General features: G+C 41.8%; 1 pseudogene; it reads left to right on the plus strand.

Moving 5' to 3' along the window:
* The first annotated feature begins 4,453 nt into the window (after positions 1-4,453).
* On the plus strand, positions 4,454-4,553 carry LOC112209049 (U6 spliceosomal RNA; annotated as a pseudogene).
* Positions 4,554-8,547: the final 3,994 nt, after the last annotated feature.

An 8,547-nucleotide genomic window follows, 5' to 3' on the forward strand; every position in this document is an offset into this window, starting at 1 on the left:
AAGTAGAGGTTGGAGTGAGCCAAGATCATGCCACTGCACTCCAACCTGGGCAACAGAGTGAGACTATGCCTCAAAAAGAGAGAGAAAATAATAGTAATAATCATAAAATGTAAATTCCTTAAATTTACATTGCTTAACATGGCCTCTTGTCTTAGTTGGGCTGCTGTAACAAAATGCCATAGACCAGGTGGCTTCTAAACAACAGAAATGTATTTTTCAGTTCTGGGGCCTGGAAGTCCTAGATCAGAGTACCAATGAAGTGGGGTGCTGCTGAGAGCCCTCTTCTGGTTGGCACCCTGCCATCTTTTCATTGTATCCTCACATGGCAGAAAGAGAGTGAGAGGACTGGGTGCAGTGGCTCACATCTGTAATGTCAGCACTTTGGCAGGACAAGGCGGGCAGATCACTTGAGGTCAGGAGTTTGAGACCAGCCTGGCCAACAAAAATTAGCCCAGCGTGGTGGCTAGCATGTATAATCCCAGCTACTCCAGAGGCTGAGGCAGGAGAATCACTTGAACCGAGGAGGTGGAGTTTGCACTGAGCCGAGATCATGCCATTGCACTCCAGCCTGGATGGCAGAGTGAGACCCTGTCTCAAAAAAAAAAAAAAAAAATAGCAAAGAAAAAGAAGTGAGTGAGAGAGCTCTCTCTGGGGTCCTTTCTTTTTTTTTTTTTTGAGACGGAATCTTGCTCTGTACCTCAGGCTGGAGTATAGTGGTGTGATCTCAGCTCACTGCAACCTTTGCCTCCTGGATTCAAGCAATTCTCCTGCCTCAGCCTCCCCAGTAGCTGGGATTATAGGCACACGCCACTACACCTGGCTAATTTTTGTAGAGACAGGGGTTCACCATGTTGGCCAGGCTGGTCTCGAACTCCTGACCTTGTGATCCGCCTGCCGCGGCCTCCCAAAGTGCTCCCTCGCCCCGCCTGGGGTCCTTTTTATAAGGGCACTAATCTATTCATGAAGGCTCCATCCTGATGACCTAATTACCCGCCCAAAGACCCTATCTCCTAATACCATTACATTGGGGGTTAGGATTTCAGTATATGAGTTTGCCGGGAACACAAGCACTCAGTCCATTGTAGCCCTCAATATAGTAAAATATTCAATAAATACTTAATAATCGTTTAGAAAAGATGAAGTCCCTATCCTGATTCACTAAGTTGTAATAAATATTTCATAAATTCATCATCTGTTTTCATAAATATTTGAGAATTCTGTAAGAGTATTTTTTTCTTTTTCCTTCTTCCTTTTGAGACATGGTCTCAGAAACAGTCACTTTGTCACCCAGGCTGGAGTTCAATGGTGTGATCATGGCTCATTGCAGCCTTGACCTCTGGGGCTCCAGCCATCCTCCCACCTCAGCCTCTCAAGTAGCTGGGATTACAGGTATGTGCCACCACACCCAATAATTTTTGTATTTTCAGTAGAGACAGGGTTTAACCATGTTGGCCAGGCTGGTCTCGAGCTCCTGGCCTCAAGTGATCCACCCGCCTTGGCCTCCCAATATGCTGCGATTACAGGCGTGAGCCAACATACCCAGCCTCCAGGTAATTTTTGTATTTTTTGTAGATGGGATTTCACCATGTTGCCCAGGCTGGTCTTGAACTCCTGAGCTCAAGTGATCCACCCACATGGCCTCCCAAAGTGCTGGGATTACAGGTGGGAGCCACCACGCCCAGACTAAGCTACAGTATTAAGTCATCACTATCATAAAGATTTCTTCATATGCAGGTTTTGCTTATTGATTGATTGATTGAGACAGGGTCTCACTCTGTCGCCCAGGCTGGAGTGCAATGGTGCAATCTCGGCTCACTACAACCTCCACCTCCTGGGTTCAAGCAATTCTCCTGCCTCAGCCTCCTGAGTAGTTGGGATTACAGGCATGAGCCACCGTACCCGGCCTCATTTATCTTTAAAAAAACAAATTTTTTATTATGGTAAAATATTCATAACACAGGCTGGGCGCGGTGGCTCACGCCTGTAATCCTAGCACTTTGGGAGGCCAAGGCAGGCGGATAACGAGGTCAGGAGATCGAGACCATCCTGGCTAACACGGTGAAACCCCGTCTCTACTAAAAATCCAAAAAATTAGCCGGGCGTCGTGGCGGGCGCCTGTAGTCCCAGCTACTCAGGGGGCTGAGGCAGGAGAATGGCGTGAACCCGGGAGGCGGAGCTTGCAGTGAGCCGAGATCGCGCCACTGCACTCCAGCCTGGGCAACAGAGCGAGACTCCATCTCAAAAAAAAATACAAAAAAAATACAAAAAATTAACTGGACATGGTGGCACACGCCTGTAATCCCAGCTACTCGGGAGGCTGAGGCAGGAGAATCGCATGAACCTGGGAGGCAGAGGTTGCAGTGAGCCGAGATCGCGCCATTGCACTCCAGCCTGGGTGACAGAGCGAGACTCCATCTCAAAAAAAAAAAAAAATCATAACACAAAAGTTATTATTTAGCTATTTTTAGGTATACAGGTCAGTGGCATTAAGTACATTCATACTGTTGTGCAACCATCACTGCTATTTATCACTAAAACTTTTTCATTCTTTCAAACTGAAACTCTACCCATTCAACACTAACTCTACTGCCCATTCCCTCCTCCCTCCAGCCCCTGGCAACAAGCATCCTAGTTTCTGTCTTTATGAATTGAATTTGACCTCTCTAGGTACGTCACATAAGCAGAATCATACAGTTTGTCCTTTTGTGTCTGGTTTATTTCACTTAGCATAATGTCTTCAAGGTTAATCCATGTTGTAGAATGTGTCAGAATTTCATTCCTTTTTAAAGCTAAAAAATATTTGTGTGTATACCACATTTTGTTTATCTAATCGTCAGTCATTGGACATTTTGGGTTGTTTCCACCTTTTGGCTATCGTGAATACTACTACTATGAACATTAGTGCAAAAAATTCTGTTTGAATCCCTTTCTTTTTATTTTATTTTATTTATTTATTTATTCATTTATTTATTTTTGAGACAGAGTCTTGTTCTGTCACTCAGGCTGGAGTGCAGTGGAACGATCTCAGCTCACTGCAACCTCCACCTCCTGGGTTCAAGCAATTCTTGTGCCTCAGCCTCCGGAATAGGGATTACAGGCGTGCACCACCATGCCCAGCTAATTTTTGTATTTTTGGTAGAGATGGGGTTTTGTCATGTTGCCCAGGCTGGTCTCAAGTGATCTGCCCGCCTCAGCCTCCCAAAGTGTTGGGATTACAGGTGTGAGACACCACACCCGGACTTTTTTAAAATTTGTGATAAAGACAGGGTCTTGCTATATTGAGCAAGCTGGTCTCCAATTCCTGGGCTAAAGTGATCCTCCCACCTCGGCCTCTCAAAGTGCTGAGACATGCTCCTGACGAAGTCCCTGCTTTCCATTCTTTGGGGTACCTACCCAGAAGGAGAACTGCTGGATCATATGGTAATTCTGTTTAATTTTTTGAGGAACTACCATACCCTCTTCCACAATGGCTGCACCATTTTATATTCCCACCAGCATGGCACAAACATTGTAGTTTCTCCTTATCTTTTCCAAAACTTATTATTTTCTGGGTTTTAAAAAATAATAATAGTCATCATAATGGATGTGAAATTATGTTATTGTTATCTACATGTGTTCTCATTTAATCAGCTTAATGAACTTGCTCTGAACATTTTCATTTCTTGCATTTTCTCATGTGAAATCTGAAATCATTTAGTGATAAATTATTGCTCACTAGCAAATAAATATTCAGTACACTTTTACTTTATTTTTATTCCTTTTCTTTTTTAAGGAAAAGGTACTTCAGTCCTAGAGTACACTTTTTTTTTTTTTTTTTTTTTTTTTTTTTTGGAGACAGAGTCTTGCTCTGTCACCCAGGCTGGAGTGCAATGGTACGATCTCTGCTTACTGCAACCTCCGCCTCCGGGTTCAAGCAATTCTTCTGCCTCAGCCTCCCAAGTAGCTAGGACTACAGGTGTACGCCACCACGCCCAGCTAATTTTTATATTTTTAGTAGAGATGGGGTTTCACCATATTGGCCAGGCTAGTCTCGAACTCCTGATCTCATGATCCACTCCCCTCGGCCTCCCAAAGTGCTGGGATTACAGGCATGAGCCACCTCCCCCAGCTAGAGTACATATTTTAAAACTTAGCCTTTGTTGAGAAGCTTCTTTTTTTCCTTTTTTGAGAAAATCTCACTCTGTCACCCAGGCTGGAGTTTGGTGGCACAGTCATGGCTCACTGCAGCCTCAACTTCCCAGGCTCAAGTGATCCTCCCACTTTAGCCTCCCTAGTAGATAGGACCACAAGTGTGCACCACCATGTCCAGCTAATTTTTTATTTTTATTTTTTGTAGAGGTGGGGTCTCACCATGTTATCCAGGCTGGATTTTGTCTTTTTAATTTCAAATTTCAATCGTTCATTGCTGGCATATAAGAAAACAATTGACTCTTGTGTATTAATCCTGCATCTTGTGCTCACTTTGGAAACACATTTACTAAAATTGGAATGATACAGAGAAGATTAGCATAGCCTCTGTGCAAGGATAGATTTGTGAAGCATTCTTTATTTGTCTTCAGCTTGGGCAAGAGTGACACCCTATCTCTGAAAAAAAAAAAAAAAAAAGATTTGTGAAGCATTCTTTATTTGTCTTCAGCTTGGGCAAGAGTGACACCCTTTCTCTGAAAAAAAAAAGAAAGAAAAAAGAAAAACAAGAAGAGGAAAAGACACAAAGAAGGCCATGTGAGGCCAGCCACGGTGACTCACGCCTATAATCCTGGCACTTTGGAAGGCCAAGGCAGGTGGATCACCTGAAGTCAGGAGTTGGAGACCAGCCTGGCCAACATGGTGAAGCCCCATCTCTACTGAAAACAAAAATTAGCTAGGCATGGTGGCTCATGCCTGAGTCCCAACTACTCGGGAGGCTGCAGCAGGAGAATCGCTTGAACCTGGGATATGGTGGTTGCAGTGAACTGAGATTGTGCCACTGCACTCCAGACTCCAGCCTGGGCAACAGAGCAAGACTTCATCTCAAAAAAATAAAAAAAAAAAAGGCCAGGCGTGGTGGCTCACACCTGTAATCCCAGCACTTTGGGAGGCCGAGGCAAGCAGATCAGGAGGTCAGGAGTTCGAGACCATCGTGGCTAACATGGTGAAACCCTGTCTTTACTAAAAACACAAAAAATTAGCCAGGTGTGGTAGCATGCACCTGTAGTCCCAGCTACTCGGGAGGCTGAGGCAGGAGAATGGCATGAACCTGGGAGGTGGAGATTGCAGTGAGCTGAGATCATGCCACTGCACTCCAGCCTGGGCAACAGAGCAAGACTCTGTCTAAAAAAACGCCATGTGAAACAAGCAGATATTAAAATCGTGTTGCCACAAGCCAAAGAATGTCAAGAGCCACCAGAAGACTCAAGGAAGGGTTCTCCCTCAGAGCCTTCAGAGGGAGCATAGCTCAGCTGACGCTGATTTTGGATAACTGTAGAAGCTGAAATCCAAGAGAACTTGCCGCCCGCCCATTTGGAAACCACCACAAAGTAATCAACTGCAACACATTCTTTGACATAAGAAGGGGATTAGAAAAAAGGGTTGCTTCAAGAGTTTAGCGGCGGACTTCATACTTTTTAATTTAAAAAAACACATTTTGTTTTTACCAAAAAAAAAAAAATCTTGTATCTTGCATCCTTGCTGTAATCACTTATTAAGTGCCAGGATTCTTTAGTTGGTTCTTTAGAAGTTTTTACATAGACAATCATTATCATCTGTGAACAAACACAGTTTTGTTCGTTGCTTCCCTTTCTGTATGTTTTATTTCTTTTGTTGCTGTTGTTTTACTGCATTAGCTACAACTTCCAGCGTAATGTTGAATAGAGGTGATGAGAACAGACATCTTTGTCTTATTCCTAATCTTAGTAGGAAAGTATCTAGTTTCTCCAATAGACTTTATTTTTAAGAGGCAAGGTCTTACTATGTTGTCCAGGCTGGAGTGCCGTGGCGAGTCACAGGTGCAATTATACTGCACTAAAGCCTCGAACTCCTTGCTCATACAATCCTCTTGCCTAAGCCTCCCAAGTAGCTAGGACTATAAGTGTACACCGCCACGCCTGGGTTTCAATAAACTTTTACATCTAATATCAACTATTTGTATTCTTTTAATGTTCATTTTTGGGTTTTGTTGTTGTTGTTGTTTTGAGACAGAGTCTCACTCTGTCGTCCAGGCTGGAATGCAGTGGCACGATCTCAGCTCACTGCAACCTCTGCCTCCAAGGTTCAAACGATTCTTCTGCCTCAGCCTCCTAAGTAGCTGGGACTACAGGTGCACACCACCATGCCTGGCTAATTTTTGTATTTTTAGTAGAGATGGGGGTCTCACCATGTTGGCCAGGCTGGTCTCAAACTCCCAACCTCAGGTGATCCACCTGCCTCAGCTTCCCAAAGTGCTGGGATTACAGGCATGAGCCACTGCACTGGCCCATTTTTGTTATTAAAAGTTAAAAAATCAGATTAAATATACAAAAGAAGAAAAATAACTATAACCCTTAGCTCACCGTCCAAACACAATATGGCAAAATGTGGGCATTTTCTTATAATTTCTATATGTGGTTATTGTCCTAATGGTTTTTTATTTTAAGTATTTTAATGCTACTATATATTCTCTGAAAATGTTACTGACTCTACAACATTTCATGAATATTCCAATGAATATTCCATGCCTTAGATAAGTATTCCCCTATAGATGGATCTTTAAATTATTTATAATTTTCCTCTGTTATAAATAATATTGCTATAAAAATATTTTTGCATGGAGGACTTTAATATATTTAGAAACAATTCATTACAATGTATTTCAGAAATTCTTGAATCAAAAAATTTTAGGTTCATGGTATATTGGAAAATTACTTTCCATGTGGTCGGACACAGTGGCTCAGGCTTGTAATCCCAGTACTTTGGGGGGCTGAAGCAGGTGGATCACTTGAGGTCAGGTGTTCAAAACCAGCCTGGCCAACACGGTGAAATCTCATCTCTACTAAAAATATAACAATTAGCACCTGAGGCAGGAGAATCGCTTCAACCTGGGAGGTGGAGGTTGCAGTGAGCCGAGATCACGTCACTGCATTCCAGCCTGGGTGACAGAGCGAGACTCTGTCTCAAAAACAAACAAACAAAAATAGCCAGCTGTGATGGTATGCGTTTAAATAATCCCAGCTACTTGAGAGGCTGAGGCAGGAGAATTGGTTGAACCCAGGAGCCAGAGGTTGAAGTGAGCTGAGATCACGTCACTGCATTCCAGCCTGGGCGACAGAGCAACACTCTATCTTTAAAAAAAAAAAAATAAATAAATATATATATATATATATATACACACACATACATATATACTTTTCATGAGTATTGTGCAAACTTACATTGCAATCAACAATCTAATCAACATTGGTTTTCATCACTTATCATTTTTATTTTTGCTAATTTTATAAGATAAAATATTGACCAGGCACGGTGGCTCATGCCTGTAATCCCAGCAGTTTGGAAGGCCAAGGCAGGCAGATCACCTGAGGTCAGGAGTTCGAGACCAGCCTGGCCAACATGGTGAAACCCCGTCTCCACTAAAAATACAAAACTTAGCCGGGAGTGGTGGCAGACACCTGTAATCCCAGCTACTCGGGAGGCTGAGGCAGGAGAATCACTTGAACCTGGGAGGTAGAGGTTGCAGTGAGCCTAGATCGCGCCACTGCACTCCAGCCTGGGCGACAGATCAAGACTCCGTCTCAAAAAAAAAAAAAAAAAAAAAAAGATTAAATATTATATACCTCTTTTTATGTATGTTTCTAATTACTCATGGTTTAATTTTTTATTAGCCACATTTTTCACTAGTTGCATTTCCTCTTTTGTGTATTTTTTAATTCATGTTGTTTGGCCATTTATCTGTTAGAGATTTAGTGGCTTTCTTGTTGATTTGCATGAATTACTTATGGCCATTTGCCTTACTTTGGCCATTTGCCTTCTAGATTTGCTTTGACATTTTCCAAGTTTGTTATTTGCCTTTAAATTTTATTTTTTATATTTTAATTATAAATTATTTATATATCAGCATATGTAAATAGAATAATATATATAATCTACACATTTACATAATTTAATATTTACTTCTGTTTTCTTTTAGTTTTCTGTGGCTATATTTTTTAAATTGTGGTAAAATCAAGTAATATGAAATGTACCATCTTAACCATTTCTGTGGTTATACATTTTTGAATTAAATATATTTGTGAGGATCTAAGATATTACATTTAAAATTTTATTTTCATAAATAGTAAAGTAATGTACCAACTCCATTCATTCAATAGATAATTATTAATCATTTACTCTGATAAGCAATTATAAACATTTAGATAGGAGATATTCTTACAGTGTGGTGGAGGAGACAAACAACTCCAGGATTATGTGATAAATGCAGTGATAGAGGTATACATAGTCTACTATAGCTACTTTTTTTTTCTTAGTAGAGATGAATTCTCACTATGTTGCCCAGGCTAGTCTTGAACACCTGAACTCAAGCGATCCTCCTGCCTC

The sequence above is a fragment of the Pan troglodytes genome, chromosome 3 (assembly GCF_028858775.2).
Source record: "Pan troglodytes isolate AG18354 chromosome 3, NHGRI_mPanTro3-v2.0_pri, whole genome shotgun sequence".
NCBI lineage: Eukaryota > Metazoa > Chordata > Mammalia > Primates > Hominidae > Pan > Pan troglodytes.